Raw genomic sequence first — 17,185 nt, forward strand, 5'->3', positions numbered from 1 at the left:
AGTAGGCAAAAATTTATTATAGATCTGAAAGAAAAATGCTGACTTGGGTTCTTAGTAGGGAACAATGTGCAAAGTGAGTAATGGAAGGCTAGTGGGAAAAGTTCAGGTGAACTGAAAGACCTGTGCTTTCTTATGTGAGACATACAACAAAGTGAACAGAAAATCTGCAGTTAAGTCCTTTGTTAAGTGGCATAAAGCACTTCAGAGATTATGTGAAAAATTTACCGATGCATAAATACCTAATTATTCAACTTGACTCTCCCACTGTTCTGACATAAAAAGGCAATTTCTGAATTGTCAATTGCCTCGTTATTATTTTTCATAAAATTCTTTGTTCACGCCAACTTCCTAGTGCAATAATCTTCTTAGTGCTAATGCTCTTCTTTGCTGTAACTTTGTACTTAGTTAAAAAGAAAATGATACTGAAATTTCCTGAGACAAAATTCATACCCAGAACAATCCAGATAATATCCAGAAGTTTTCACAAATCTTTTCTGAAGAACTCTTTTTTATAGCATGTTATCTTTAAGATTAATAAATTTTACATGTAATTTTGCCTGTCTAAGCTAGTACAGCTTCTAAAATTAGTTGTCTCATTAACTATGCAATGCATAATTATGTATTTATCTATTAACAGTCATTAACAATTTGTAATATAATTCCAGGAAGATGGGAAATCAAAGTACATTTAGAAATTAAAAGCCTTTTATTTCTTACTGTATTAACACATCTCATGCCATATAACTGGATTGTGAGTTGAATTAAAATACATAATAAGATTTGGAATATTTTAGAAAACAATTCGGTAGTTTTATTTGAAATTTCTAAAATGTTGAAATTAAGTGGCTTCAACTGGTCTGCTATTCCTCTTGTCTGGGAAGATGATTTTTGTTTCTTTAAGCACTTGCTTTTTCCAGAGGCCTAGGGCAGAAGGTATGCATCTAAAATGTCACACTCCCAAAATAAGCCCCCAGCGTTGACTGACAGCAGGCAAGTGTTCTGTCACTGTCCTGCAACTGATACCTCAGCAGTTGATTCCCTTAAAAAGTCATGGGGTGTAGCTGATACCACATGCATTTTATCAGAGCTATTCTTGGTCCTCCTCACTTTATCACTGAGTAATATAACCTTGAACATTCTCAACAGACAGGGTTTATAGAGGAAGCAAACACTTCTATCACCATTTCAGACCCCAAGTTTTAGAATTTAGAAAATCAAAGGCATTTAAACACTCTGAATTGGTGACCGGGCTGATAGACTTGAGCATTTGATTTTTTTTTTTTTTTTTTTAAAGAAAGTTCACATTATAAAATGAAAGGCTGATAGATGAGCATTTGATTTTTTTTTTTTTTTTTTTAAAGAAAGTTCACATTATAAAATGAAATTTAATAAGCAGATTCAAATTGTATTTCAGTAAGAGCAACAAGCAGTTCCCAAACAATTAACCATAGGCATTTATCACTCAAAAATAATTGACAGCTAGAAACCGATCTGAAAGTAGCTCTGGTGTTAAAATAAGAAGCTGCCGCTCACTCACCTGATTTCTCAAGAGTGCCTAAGAAGGGTGGGACTAAGCCCAAGGTTGCTTCTGAAACGACGTCCTACGTAGAGTTGGTTTTTCCAACCATCTCCGACATGAATCGGTGAGCCTCTAACCCTCAAAACAAAACCACACAGTCAGGACTGTGTAGTTTTGCTTTTCTATGCAATCCCTACACCCGAGGTGAGGCGGGAATGCACGACTGCTCCAGAGCCAGAGTCTGGCTGGCCCTTATATTCCCCAAATCTGCTGACAGGCCCACATCCTCCTGGCCTGGCCCTGGTGATTGGCTGTCTTGGGGAAGCATGGTGGGAGAGGACCTATTTGGTAGAGTCACATACCACCTGTTCTTCTGATTGGCAGTGCTAAGTTTAGCTTCTCCAAAAGTGGCTTTAGCCAGGAAATAGAACTGTACTTAAAAAACAACCTCACTGAGGCTCAGAGAAGAGTGAGACTGCTAACGGTAAAAATCTCCCAATGTGGGTGTGAAGTACAGAAGTGACAACAGGGAGCACCCATGGGCAGAAGCATATCAAACAGCCCCAAAGCCTCACCTCTGTCGTTTGAGTCAGGCCGGGCTGCTGTTCCCTGCTGTCCAAACCACACCAAATGGACCTATCAATCATGTTAGCTGGTAAAGCAATTTATATTATGCACAAGCTTCATCTTCTCTGAAACCCAGTTGCAGAACCCACTTGCACTTTGAGAAGAGTTAAGCCAATGTTAATAAGTTAACTTTCTCACTCCTGCAAGAATTGATGTCAAAAGGCAAATATCTGCACTTAGCTTAGATTTAGTCTGTATTGGACAATGACTTCATTTTTTTAAAAATCAGATTTCATTTTTGTTTATTAATATTTACAAATATACATGCACTGTCCGCACTGAACAGTAAAGTCCTGTATTTAAATCATCCATAGTGTTCTTTATCTCGGCCACTGAAGGCTGGTCTACTAATCTGTGGAGCTCACTGTTACTAATGGGGAGTGGCTAGGGGATGATACAGCAGCTATTTTAGGAGTGAATTTAATTTCAAGCACAAAAGAGCGTATAAGAAGCCTTTACCATGGCTCAGCTGGGAGATTTGTAAAACTCATCTTAGAGGGAAGAAAATTGACTTTTTGATGACAGAAAGACACTTTTATCAATAAAATAGACATGAATTAAAAATTTTTTAAAGTTTATGTTTATAATAAAGATGTTCACTGTTGCAGAATAAATTGGCCTTGCATTGGAGTTTTCAACTTCCTAATCTTTGCATACCTTCTGGTTATTTATATAGTGGTCAATTTATTAACATTTAACAGAGCTTAAATTTACCAACAACTGTTCAGTATGGCTATAACAAGCTTACACTATGCCTTTATTTAAATATAGACTTCCTTTACCTACATGGTGCTATCTATACTGGTGGTGTCATGCTTCTTGCCAACCTGGACTGTGTCTGCTATAAGCCAGCTTCATTACTTATTTAAAAATGACCAGCTCCATGTTTTACACTCTGAAAATTACTTTTAATAAGAGACTCATGGTACAGGCAACCTGCCAGTCACAATGCAAAGCAAGTGAACTTTTCATTTGGGAGCAATCAACAATTTGATATCTATTTAAAATTCATTCGTACACATATTTGTTTTGTGTGTTTATGTATGTACACAGCATACATGTGTATGCATATTTATAGACTTGTTCTAATGTGGAGTGTGTTAGTGTCATGTTAGGGTTTTTTTTGAGGGGGGACATGGGGATCAAGTCATTCTCATGGGAACTACAAAAAATAGATGAAGAGAATCCTGGGGCTTGTGTCATGTTGACTCCAACACAATTCATGGAGCTGAAAGAGCCAGGAAAATATTATTATAAACATAAAGTCATGAGTCTATCCTCCTGAGCTGCCTGTCTGTTTATGGGTCTTGAACTTTTCTAGACCTTTCAGTATCACTGAAATACTAGTCCTTGGGCACTTTCATAGGACATTCAGAGTTAAGAAAAGGAAGAGGAAGAGATAATTAGCAAATACACTGATATGGAAAGAGGCTTTCTAATTGGATTTGTAAGCAGTATCAGATGGTATGTGATATCATGGTAAGTGCTCATTTTAAAATTGAGTATGGCATAGTTGGAGCATACAAACTAACCTCACAGAAATGAACTGCTGCTGACTGGAGAGTTTGCTGATGCAGTAAGATCTCCATTTAGTCCCTTAAATGGAGAGGAGTCACATAGATATAATCCTGAGCAGCTGCCGATTCAAATATCAAACCTCCTTGGTTTTGGAATGCATGGCATGATTCTCCCTTTGAACATTATACTCAATGCTATGTAAAAAATATTTGTTAAGCATATGCTCCATGATGAACACTGTGATAAATTATTATGATTCTGAATTCTGTCTTTCTTTATTGACTCACCAAATGCCAACTGAGTGGTGACTTTGTGCTAGGCATTGTACTAGTCCATAGATTTAGAATATCAGCTGCAGTTATTAAACTCTTATAGACCCAGGTCTGCATAGACTACAAATAAGTCGCTGTTATTTTGTGACTGAGATGAGTCTAGGGCATATGCAAAACTCAAACTAACTTGTTCTATACCTCTGCTGGTTGCAGACTTTGGTTATACTATATAGAACTACTTATCAATGTTAGAACTTACTGAGAGTCATTTGAGGAGTGGGTACAGTTTCGATGATTAATACAAGAGTAATTTCTGAGGGAAAAAGAACAAAATTAATACCTCTTATACTTAGTTAAAATATATGTGTTGCTCCTCTGTTAAATACAGTTCAGATGCTGGGATTATAGCAATGCATAGCAGACAAACATTTCTGCCCTCCAGAGGTTTATATTTTAGTAAGCACAGTAACACTTATCTGTATATATGCCTGTATAGTCCTTTCTGCTCATAAAATATTTCAAAGCTTAAACATGGGCTCAGAGCTGAGCTATTTTTCCACAAGGAAGCAGAACAACCTAAGTTCAGGAAGTGCTTAGGGAAGAAAGCTCTGAGCCAAACAGCTTGTGCCCATGGGTGCCTGCCTGCATTCCTTAAGTGATGAAGTCAGACAAAGCTAAATGGAGAGCAAGGGAGGCAAGAAATTGTTGCTTTAAACTTAGAAGAAGGTTCTTTGTCCCATTTTTTCCCATATGGAGCTATAATTGCTTTAATAGCAAGATGAAAATAATTGATTTCTACCACTCTTTACCCCTGTGCTAATGGTCACCCATACATCTAATGTCACATAGACAGGAATATTATTTTACACACGTATGACACTTTTACCAAAATAAGAAATGAAAAAGTTAAAAGTCTTGAATTTTTCAATAGCACTAATTCCAGGGCCACATGGATTCTTGCTTCCACTCTAAGTAGGCTATAGGGAGCTCACTTAAGTCTTTGAGTCTGATTTGTGAATTGTGGATTATAATATCCAGTTCAAAGTGCTGTTGGGAAGATTAAATGACAGCATGCACATGACAGTGCCAGGATGCTGGGAAGTTGATATACAATGGTCATTTTATTGGTTTACTGCTGTTGAACATGACACAAGACAAATATTTCTGGTGCCTAGTAATACTTATTTGATCAATATGCAGGAGGCTATTTCCTAAGAAACCTTAGTGAAGTCCAAAAGTCATAGAAACACAGCATGTCCTTCCCTAAAGGATTTCAGAAAGTGATTTGACATTTATGTGTAGATTAAAGCAAAGCCCAAGCAATACTGGAATCTTAAGGAAGAAATAAACTGGGTTTCTGGAAGCTGGAAACAGGAAACCATAAACCAGGCCAGATCAACCATCAGTAGATGCTCAGTGGAAATAATATTCCTGTCAAATAATAAGCCTTCTTCATGATGAAGGGAGGTGTCCAGATACATTTTATCCAGCAACCACTGCAAGCACAGCACCTGGGGTTCAGGGATGGACCAAAAATGTCTTTGTCAGATGAAAAATAAATTTGATTTCAAATGCACAAAGAAATCACAAAAATGAAAATAATGGGTATTTATCAAATGCCTACAAAAGCAGACATGCCAACTAGTCGGCTGCATTTAAGACAGTTACATTTTAATATATTTCATCTACTCAGAAGTGGACCTTCAAAACTAAGAGAATTGATGTGGATCAAAAATATTAAAAAGGGGGACTTGAGAGATGGCCCAGTGGTTAATAGCACTGGTTGTTCCTGCAGAGGACCTGGGTTTGGTTCCCAGTATCCACATGGCAGCTAACAACCATGAGTAACTCCAGTTCCAGAGGATCTGGCACCTTCTTCTCACCTCCACAGGCATTGCACACATGGGTGCACTTAAATACATGTAGGCAAAATACTCATACACATAAAATAAAAATAATAAATAATAAATATAAGCAAGACCTTGCAGGCAGACTATTGTCTCTGAAAACAAAGTGAAGCTTAGAAATATTTATAGACTGTTCAAACTTCAAGTGATTGTTTATGTCCATGTGAAATATTGAATACCATGTACATATTTTCAAGACATTTAAGGCTTTTGTTTTTGTTTTTTGTATTTTGAAATAGGGTCACACCATATAGACCAGACTAGTCTCAGACTAGCACAGATCCATGTGCTTCTGCCTCCCAAGTGCTGGGATTAAAGGCTTGTGCCACTATGTCTGGCATTTGGGGCTTTAAAAAATGTTTGGGGGGATTTATTTTTATTTTATGTGTATGAGTGTTTTGCCTGCATGTAAGTGTACCTCTACAGTGTGGTGCCCTCAGAAGGCAGATCCCCTGGAACTGGAGTTATGGATGGTTGTTAGCTGCTGTGTGGGTGCTCATAACTGAACCCATGTCCTCTGGAAGAACAAGCAGTGTTCTTAACCTCTGAGCCATCTCTCCAGCCTCCAGGTAGGGCTTTCTAACTATTCTGTTTTTATCCCTTCTTTTTCAAATTCAGGATTGAATTCCTCTTCCCTGCCTCTTAATTGCTTAGTCATCACCATAGAATTCCTGAGCAAACCCTTACTGGGAAAGAAAGTTTCAACCAACCTGCCCTGTACCCCACATCCCAGTCATTACCCACCACCCTTCATCTCATTCAGGCATCCTCTGCATTCTGGCTTCTGATAAGGCTCAGCCATTACCTGGCTGTGGGGGAAGAGGGCACTGCTTTCCTTGGCTCCCTCCAGCCTGACCGTGATTGTCTTCTATTTGTGTCCTTGCTAGGGTCTCTTCTCCCTGCAGTACTCACTTTCCAGAAACTGCTTCTTTCTCTATTTTTAGCTAGATTTCTGAATGCCTGCGATGCCCAGAGTTCCTCACTGTCCTGGTAGTCTTTGGGAGCCCTGCCTGCACCTGTAAGAGGCTCTATAAAGTGTTCTCCAGTCATGCTTTGCAGTTGCGTGTGCTTCCAGCCCTGGCTCTGACAGAGCTCCCTACATCTGTGAATCTGAACCAAGTCAAGCATTTCCCTTCATCACTAGGCCATTGTTTCAGCTTCCAGTAGGCCTGATCTTTATGCTTCCTTCACAATAGGCAGCATGTATTTTGCACATTAAGTTCCCTTTTCCCCTTTCCTTCTCAAGTGAATCTTTAATGTCTTCCATGTGCCAAGAACTGTGGAAGATAAATATGGAAGTTCCTTCACTTAGATATTAGGAAAGTGAGAGATGTGTAACAATGCAAGGAGATAAAAGAGCCAAAGTGGTTGAGACTGGCCTCTAATTGCTCAGGAATGCAGAGTCAGAGGAGTGGCCTGTAGGGTGAGATAAAGCAGAACCCATAGAGAAAACTGAGGTTGGGTGCTTGCATATCATTCAACAACAGAATCGAGGCATTTTATAAAAACAAGAGATTTGTTTTATAAAAACAAATATAAGAGATATGAAAAGCAAAGCCACTGTATTTGACAGAGTTGATCTGATTGTGAGCATTTTGGAAGTTAGAAAAAGCTTAATTTTCAAGAAGCAGAGGGCAACACACAGGCTCTTTGGAGAAAGGAAATTTGTCTAATGACAAAGTAAAACATATATAATGCACCGTTTTATAGAGACTACACCAAAGAATGTTCAGATCATAAAGTCTTTCACAATGTACTATTGTAGATACAGTGACTTAATAAATAGCATCTATATTATTGATAGTTTTTTAAAACAAAGGTCAAGGACATAGCCCTAAAAGCAATCACTAAATATGATTGATTGAAGGACTAAGGAGATACAGTCTGTATTTTAAAAGTTAGAAATGGGAATGGGACTTCGTCCTGATCCACAGATAGGGCTTTAATGTACAAATGGTCATTAGGAACTATCACCTCTCTTAGGACTTCATTTGTAGGAATTAAAACTGAAGGCTGAGTCTGTGCTCTGCCTGGGACCCTGGTGTTCTGTGCATTGACTGAGAAGTGATTAACATTATCCTTAAGAATTTTAAACAAAATTCACATACGTATTCTAATAGAAATGTTTCCACATTTTCTCACAGACCTTAACTACAATTACAACTTTGTATTTCCAAAGTAATTTATGGTTTTGAAAGTAAATCCAGTTCCAGTTTGATGACTATGTTCTTGGATTATAGAATTTTGGTGTTAGAATAGCCCTCACACTTTTTACCTTTTGCTCTTGTGTAAAAGAGGCAGTGAGCACCCTGGGGAAGGTCAGCATGATGGTTAAGTCTGTCCTTGAAGATTCAAATCTGCTGCTACCCAAGGCAAGGCTGAAGGTCCCAGCTACGCGTTGCTTCAGTGAGTCCATGACACAAAGGGGCTTTGAAGAAGGAGCCATGTTTTGTGCTTGCTGTTAGGAACAGTTTAGCCAAACTGACGGCCTTGTGCCTCTTTCTCTAAGACTTGTTTCTTTGAGACCGGGTCTTGCTATATGGCTCAGGCTGGTCTCCAATTTCAAGTCCTCCTATTTCTGTCTCACAAGTGCTAAGATTATAGATATGTATCAACACAGCCAGTTTCTAAGACTTTTATTTGAAGAGTTTGGGAGATCATGTTTGGCAGTATGAACAGAAAAGAAATTTATCACTAGAAAAAGAAATTGAGGAGATTAATTGGTTTAAGAATTTGATCCTTAAGGTTCTATGGCTAGAAGTTTGAATACCAATAAAATAAATTAGCAGGGTATAGATGGCTTACATAGTAGATTCTTAACATTTGTGCATTATAGAGTTATGGTACTTAATTTTGAAGCAGCATGAATGTGAATTGCATGTACGATACTGTGTGTGTTGTGGGGAGCTGGTCCCCACTTACTACAAGGTCTCTCATCTGGATCTAAGACTTGTAGATTATGCTAGGCCAGCTGTCTGGCCACCAAGCTCCAAGGATTCTCTTCTCGCTGCTTCCCCAGTGCAGGGATTACAAATGCGTGCTCTACACCCTGCTGGCTCTGGTTCTTATGCTTGTGTGGAGTACTTTATGGAATAAGCCATTTCTCAGACAGCCCTGTAGTTTTGCTTCTCTAGAAGAAGAATCACAGAGAATCATGTTAAATAATGAAAAGTCATGTTCTAGGAATTTGTAATAGGACATTGAAACAGGAAACAATCTATATGTCTACCAATAGGGAGTTTTATGCACTAATGCAACATACTTTTAGGAATCTCTTAAAAAATAAGAATGACAGTGAAAAGTAACTTTACTTGCTATAAATTACAACTGACCATCAAACTATAGTAATCAAACTGCAAGTTATTGATATAGTAATATAAAAAATAGCAAACAGAGAGTTTAGTAATAGATCCAAGACAATTTGAGGGAGTCATTAGTACATAATGCTGTTTAGAACAATTGGCTGTTTTGGGGGGTATGTTTATTGGGGATCGAACTCAGCACCTTACAAGCACTCTACCACTGAGCTACAACTCCATTCTCTCTTTTTTATTTGGAGATAGAGTCTCAAGAAATTCTTCAATCTGGCTTTGAACTCACGCTGTAACCAAAGCAGGCCTCGAATTCACAATCTTCCTGCCTCAGCCTCCCAAGTAGCTGGACTTACAGGCCTGTACAACAAGCTATTGGTTCAGAAGACGGAATCATTTCAAACAATGTAGAATAAGCTTTCACTATGTAAGAAAATATTGTTGAACCTCACAGGTGGATGAAACTTTCTTTAACAACTCTAGATACTGCCACAAGGGAAAGATTAGACTCACCAGGTAAATCATTTTGGATGGCACAATCTACCTGTATTAGTTACTTTCTTCTTGCTGTAATAAAACACCGTGACCAAAAGCGATTTATGGAAGAAAGGGTTTATTTTGGTTTATGGATCCAGAGGGATGTGTCCATCTTGGGGGAGAGGCATGGCAGCAAGTGGTAGGCACGGAGGAGGAGCAGGAAGCTGATTTCCCACATCTTAAATCACAAACATGAAGCAGAGAGGGCAAACTGGAAGTGGGGCCAAGCTGTAAACTCTCAGAGGCCGCCCCCAGTGACATACTTCCTCCAGCAAGGCTACACCTCCTGAAGGTGCTATGACCTTGCCAAACAGCACTTTAATGGCAAAGTGTTCAAATATTTGAGCCTATGGGGGACATTTCTCATTCAAACCAGCACACCGCCCTAGTCCAACTTCAAAGTATTTATAGTGTGTCTGTCAGTAAAGGCCTAAATGCCTTACAACGTGAAGGTATGGTATAAACATGTTTATTTTAACATGGTTGAAAGTTGAAAACACTTGACAACTTAAATGTTAACGAAAAGGAAAATGATTGAATGATTTATGGTATAATCACAATATGAATATTAACTGGCAATTAGGGAAAATGTGTTAGATCCATGTGTTGTTCTTGAATGATAGCTATAATCGTAGGTGAGAAGCAAGTTGCAGAATGATATGCAATGTATATATTCTCCAATACAACAATCCATTTATTTAGGTTTTTGTCTCTTTGTTTGCTTTGCCCTTTTCCTGATTATTATCTGGTTCTCCTGCTGTGCTGTAATTTCTAATAAGCAACAAAATCTGTCTTCTAATTCACCTTTAAAACTCTGCCTCAAGACACAGAACTGTACCAGATAGAAGATGCTCACTGAACATTTATTTAGTGAAAATTCATAGTAAGCTTTGGGAAGGATGCACAGAAACTATTAAAATTATTTTATTAGCTGGGTATGGTAGCAGATGCCTTTAATCTCAGTACTTGGGAGGCAGAGGCAGGGGGATCTGTAAGTTCAAGGTGAGCCTGGTCTATATAGCAAGTCACAAGCCAGGCCAGTGCTACACAGTGAGATCCTGTCTCAAAAAAGGAATCACTTTCTTTAGATAGCTAAATATAATGACCTTGGGGTCAGGGTGAAAGACTATATACTGATATTTGAATTTTTACTGTGAGCATGTCTTACTTTCATTACTAAAAAAATTGTTATGACAATGTATCTAAAACCAGGTGTAAAATTTAAAAACTAAGAGTTATAAAATATGGTTAGTGAAAAATAAACAACAAAATTTTCCTCCATGACTGTTATTCTGTAGACAAAAATAACCAAGGTAAGGAAAACAGAAGCAAGAGCAAGGCTAGGGTTTCTGGCTTAAGCATCGGGGGTGCAGTAGTGCACATTACTGGGCTAAGGAAAAGGGCCAGTTTGAGGAAAGATAGCTTCTGACATGGGCAAAAGGGAGGTGCTGGGAAATTCAGCTGGACGTGCCAAGCAGATGAAAGAATCCAGAGTTTGCCATCACAGTTTGGAAGGGTATCAGGAAAGCATACTTGAGGAATGAAGGGGAAGTGAACAAGTCCGAACAGGGCTAGAATGTGCCCTTCCACTCCTGTCACTGTTAATGTTAGGCAGAGCAGCCTCCACTGAGCAATGTGGGATACAGTATCATATATAATAATCTCACTGCCCCCCAAATCTTCTGATCTCTACTGATTCACTTCCCCATCATTATCTCCCCAACCCCTGGCAAGACTCACTTTCATTATCTCCACACTTTTGACATTCTAGAGTATAATATAGTTGAAGTCTGTATGTAGCCTTTACAAAAGAGTTTTATTCATTTAATATGCATTTAACTTTCTTTTTTTCTTTTCTTTTCTTCTTTTGGTCTTTTTGAAACATGGTCTTCCTATAGTCCCAGCTGGCCTAGAACTTGATATGTAGACGAGGCTGGCCTCAATCTCACAGAGATCTGCCTACCTCTACCTCCTGAGTGTTGGGATTAAAAGTGTATGCCACCATGCCTGACTTGCATTTAACATTCCTTTTTTTCTTTTTGCATTTAACATTCTTTTTATTTTCTTGAGACATTCCACTGTGTGTATGTGTGTGTGTGTGTGTGTGTGTGTGTGTGTGTGTGTGTGTGTGAAACACACACCTCCACTTCCCATTGAAAGATACCTTGGAGATGTCCACATTTGGGCCATTATGAATAAAGCCAATATTAATAGTTTTTTGTGTGGAAAAAATGTCCTACTTATTGGATAAATACCACAGATTGTGAATGCTAGATCATATGGAAAATAGTGTTTGCCAAATTGAACTCCAAAGTGGCTGCACCATTTTGAATTCTCATGCTGAATGAGGTACCTGTGACCCCACATCTTCCTTGGTACTTAGGAAGTCCGTACTTTGGACTGTAGTCCCCTTTCACAAGGGTGTATAAGCTGCTTTTTGACCAGAACAAAATCGTATCTTGGAACAATCAGTGAGAAGAGTATGAAGGGGAATAAACCCAAAGCAATAGCCTTTGATGTGGCTGTCTAGGTAAATAAATGGCGTTAAAATTCAGGCTATAAGAAATAAGAAATGGGATTTGGGCTTATTCATAAATGTTGTCTGTGTGTTTAAAAATACCTAATGTAGGAATTGAGGATATGGATCAGTCAGTAAAATGCTATACAAGCATCAGGACTTGAGTTTGATCCCCAGCATGCATCAAAAAGTCAGGCATGGTGGTGCACACCTGTAACCCAACACCAGGGAGTTAGAGACAGGAAGAGCCCATGGACTTGCTGACCAGTCAAGCAGAATTAGTGAGCTCCATATTCAGTGGGAGACCCTGTCATAGAAATAAGGTGGAGAGTGACTGATGATGACACAGTATTGACTTCTGGTCTCCACATGTACACACATGAGCATACATGAACACATACACACAATATCTAATATAATTATCATTTTGGAATAATACCTGTGTTCTAGTTTGTTTCTTCATTGCTGTGACGAAACACTCTGACCAACTCCAACTTGGGGAAGAAAGGGTTTATTTTACTGTGACATCTCCCGGGTCACAGTTCCTCAGGGAGCCCAAGGTAGGAACTCAGGGCAGGAACTTGGAGGCAGGAGCTGGAGCACAGGCCATGAAGGAACACTGCTTATTGGTTTAATTCTCTGGCCCCTGCTCAACCTGTTTTCTTTTCTTTTTTAAAAAATTATTTTGCATTTATTTATTTGGGACATGCTGTTCCCATGCCACAGCACACTGAGGCCAGAGGGAGACAAATGATAGCCAATTATTTCCTTTAACCACTTGGGCCCAGGATTGAACTCAAGTCATCAGGCTTAGTGGCAAGCACCTTTACTTGCTGAGTCATCTTGCCAGGCCAAGGTTTGGGTTTGTTCTTCCTCTTCCTCCTCCCCCCCCTCCTCCTCCTCCTCCTCCTCCTCCTCCTCAAGGTTTGGTTCTTCTTCTTCTTCTTCTTCTTCTTCTTCTTCTTCTTCTTCTTCTTCTTCTTCTTCTCTTCTTCTTCTTCTTCTTCTTCTTCTTCTTCTTCTTCCTCTTCCTCTTCCTCTTCCTCTTCTTCCTCCTCCTGCTCCCCCCCTTCATTTTTTACATTAGGTTTGTGTGCATGCACATGTTTGGTGGATGAGCCTGCACCAGAGGTCAAGGTCAAGTGTCTTCTTCTATTTCTCTCCACCTTTAAATTTTTTTAATTATTTTTATTTTATGTGTATGTGTATTTTGTCTGTGTGTATGTAAGCATACCTGTGCATGCAGCGCCCACAGAGATGGAAAGAGGGCATGGGATCCTCTGAAACTCTGGAGTTAATGGTAGTTAGTTGCCATATGGGTGGCCAACCACTCAACCTTATTCTTGGAGACAAGAATTGAAACTGGAACTTGACAATTTGGCTAGACTGGCTAACCACTGAGTCTCAGAGATTTATTTGACTTCTCTTGAGTTCCACAACAGCTGAGGCTACAGAGGGACCCATCTTTATAGTTCTGCTCTGAAGTGGGAACCTCAGGCTGCACACACAGGTTCTTGTACACTCTGCACAGTATGGCAGACTTGTTTGAGCTCCATTTCTAGGTGGCTGATCTTTGCCATCTTCTGGGTGAATTCTTGGAGTCTTTCCTGAATGATCTTGCTGTAGTTGTACACCTGGTACATCCACTCCTCTAACTTCTCTGTCAGATCTGAGACCTTGATCTTGAGGCTGTCCCTGAAGCTGGTCATGAGGGTGTGGTCCTTTTGCCTGCTCTCATTGATGTTTTCGATCAGTTCCTGGGGTTTCTTCTTCAGGATTTCAATGCTGGAGTTCAAAGAGGAGAAGGATCCTGGCTTCCCTTCCAGTGTGTGATGCTGGCAGTCGGCACTGGCAGCCGCTGCACCAACCTCCTCCTCGTAGTTGTCCTCATCCTGTTGATGCTCTCTGCTCTCCACCATCGCTTGGGCTCCTGGTCCTTCGACTCATTAGGGGGTATGCCCACCTGCGAGCACACGGTTGCTTGAGAGGCTGTCGGGGGAAGGCACCTCTATGTGGGCGTATTAGGACCCTTCAGAAGAGCCTTGAGCTGGGGCGGGTAGGACTAAAGGGCCTGGGGTCATGGCAGAGCCTCTGCCAGAGGCTCCTGAAGCACCTCGTGTCCTTTCCGGCCTTGGCGTTCGCTCCCTCACAACCTGTTTTCTTATATAACGGGCCCACCTGCCCAGGGATGGCACCACCCACAGTGGGCTGGGCCCTCCCACATCACTCAATAATTAAGAAGATGCCCCACAGACATGACAACAGGCCAGTCCAATGGCGGCAATTCCCCAATTGAGGCTTCCTCTACCCAGGAGTATCAAGTTGACAACTAACGCTATCCCTCACAACCTATAAAAGACAAAGGCTATAAAAGAAAGTAGGGTGATTATGGTTAAAGTATAATACATGTGTGAAAATGTTACAATGAAATGAAACCCAGTTTTTTGTACAATTGATAAATGTTAACAAAATAAAAAGTTATAAAGTCTTTATATGGACTATGGGTAGCTCCACATATAAATAACTTTGAAATTGGCTTTTCAAGAGGTTTTTAGTCCCTGCCTTTCATTTAGTGGGCAGCCTATTCTTGCTTTAGTGATTTTGTTACCAGGGTTGGGACAAAATTCTGGCCTGAAACGTTCCACTTAATTCTTTCTTTGAGAGAAAAAGTATTACCTTATGAATAAACATTCCATTTATTTATCTGTTGTAGACCTGAGAACATGGCTTGAAATAGAATTCAGCTGAAACTATTGTTTGCAAACTATGGGTTGTTACTCTTAAGACTTAAATGCATCCTGGACCCAGGAATCTTCATGCTCTGTTTCTATGACTAATAAATATATAATCTAAGCACGTAATCTTCTCCAAAGTGCTGATTGTTAGGGAAAGGAAGCATAGAGAATCATATATTTGGAAAATAAAACAAAGGCAAAAACCACATGACACACTTGACCATCACTAGGTAGCACATGGCACTCACCCTTGAATCCAGCAATTGGTAACTCTGGCCTTCCAGCCGCTTGGTAGGGTGGAATGACATCTTCTTCCTGGAAGTAGCACTTTCTAGAAATACTGGGATTTTTGCCTTGTACTAAACATAAAAAGATATTTTAAATTGCTAATATGAGACACTGACTCAATAATTTCAGTGTTTATTCTTAGAAGTATGTATAATCAAAGTCAATTTTCTTTTTCCTAAAATCTTACCAATGATAGATAGTATCTAGCAACTTGACTGAAAAGCAAAAGCCAAAACAAAAACACAACTGGTGAAAGTGACTTCCTATCAATATCCTAAATATTGCTGTCATGAGCAATTCTCACATCTGTGGAAGAAAGGACCCAACAAGAGGAGGAACTTGTTCCTAGGCTACCAGATTCTCACTCTCTGCAATGGATGAATCTAAGGGTATCCAGAGTAAAGGAACTGTGTCCTGGAGACTTTCCGATACACATGAACAGAAATAATCAAGATGACTTTTAGAACATTAGGGGTCCCTATGTCAAAAAAAAAAATATCCTCCATACTTTTTCCTGTAAAATTCTAGGAAAATATAGATTTTTTTTTTTTTTTTTTTTGTCTTTTTGAGGCAGGATCTCCTGTAGCCCCAGCTGTCCTGGAACTCACTATGTAGACCAGGCTGGCCTCGAACTCACAAAGATCTGCCTGCCTCTGCCTCCCAAGTGCTAGAATTAAAGGCATGCGCCACCGTGCCTGGTGAGAATATAGATTTTTAAACCACTGAATTTTGTTTAATTAAAACAATTTTTAAAATTTATTTTTATTTTATGTGTATGAGTGTATTGCCTGCATGTATGTAAGTGTACCCATTTCCTGCAATGCCCATGGAGGCCAGAAGAAAGCATCAGATCCCCTGGAACTGGAGTTACAGACAGATGTTAGCTACCATGTAAGTGCTGGGAATCAAACCCAGGTCCTCTGCAAGAGCTGCCAGTGCTCTTAACCACTGAGCCATCTCTCCAGCACCTTGTTTAATATTTTAAATTGTGATCATCATCATTTTGCTGGCAGATGTCAGGAACTACAGCATTCACAACAAATTTTTTCAACTAACATGTAATTATGAAATTTATCTAGCTTAGTAGTCATAGAAGGTAGAGGAGGAAAAGGAGGAAGAGGAAGAAGAATAGAAGGAGGAGGAAGAGGAAGAAGAGGAGGAGGGAGGGATAAGAAGGTAATAGGATGAAGAGGAAGTGAGATTGATTTGTGAAGGACACATTCATTGTTGGATTTTATTTTCTAACTTTTGCTGAACAAATGTCAGTATTTGTCTTGGCTAAACATATGCTAACTTTTACCCTTCAAAGAGTGGTTCTCAATTAAAGATGATTTTTCTTCTAGGGCCTATTTGGTCCTTTCTGAAGATATTTTGGGTTGCTACAACTGAGGATGGGGACAAAAAAGTATTTGATGGGTGAAGGCCATGGGTTGTGCTGATAATCCTACAATGAATAGAACAACTCACACAGTGAAGTAGTAACTGGCCCCATAGGTCAGTTGTGCCAAGCTTGAAAAATTCTGCCTCAGAGAATTATACCACAAATACCACATTTTCCTCATCTTTAAATAACTTAAGTAAGCATACAGGCATCTTCCTCACAAAAACATAAGCAAAATAGTTTGTTTTTATACACAGAACATTGTCTGGTATGTGTACAGATATGTTGAATATCTTTAGAAAAGCACTCTACCAGGTCAGGGGACATAAGGCTATATTTATTGCATGTATTTATTAAGCATCTAACCAAGTGAACCCACCACAGAGCCCTGATTATCTGATGTATAGCCAGCATGAAGTCACAATTTACTGCAGTTTGTGTTCTCTGTCTGGCCACATGACTGGAATGATGTAGCTGTTTCTGTTGGATAACAGAACCACTGCTCTGCCCTCTGGCTCACTTTGAAGGCTGGTGCTTCTGAGAGCTGGAGGACTATTTTTACCCTTCATGTT

General features: G+C 39.5%; 1 protein-coding gene and 1 pseudogene across 2 annotated transcripts in view; both read right to left on the reverse strand.

The window, feature by feature from the left end:
• The window catches only part of Ttn (titin), a 278,254-nt gene extending 276,505 nt beyond the window's left edge, over positions 1-1,749 (reverse strand). For both annotated transcript variants that reach the window (XM_017794905.1, XM_017794904.1), the window contains exon 1: positions 1,538-1,749. The gene's annotated coding sequence lies outside the window, so the exon portion shown is untranslated. The remainder of the gene's footprint in view (positions 1-1,537) is intronic.
• Positions 1,750-13,702: 11,953 nt separating this feature from the next.
• LOC103751811 lies at positions 13,703-14,128 on the reverse strand (annotated as a pseudogene).
• Between the last annotated feature and the right edge of the window lie 3,057 nt (positions 14,129-17,185).

This window comes from Nannospalax galili, unplaced genomic scaffold (genome assembly GCF_000622305.1).
Source record: "Nannospalax galili isolate Female #2095 unplaced genomic scaffold, S.galili_v1.0 scaffold346, whole genome shotgun sequence".
Taxonomy (NCBI): Eukaryota; Metazoa; Chordata; class Mammalia; order Rodentia; family Spalacidae; genus Nannospalax; species Nannospalax galili.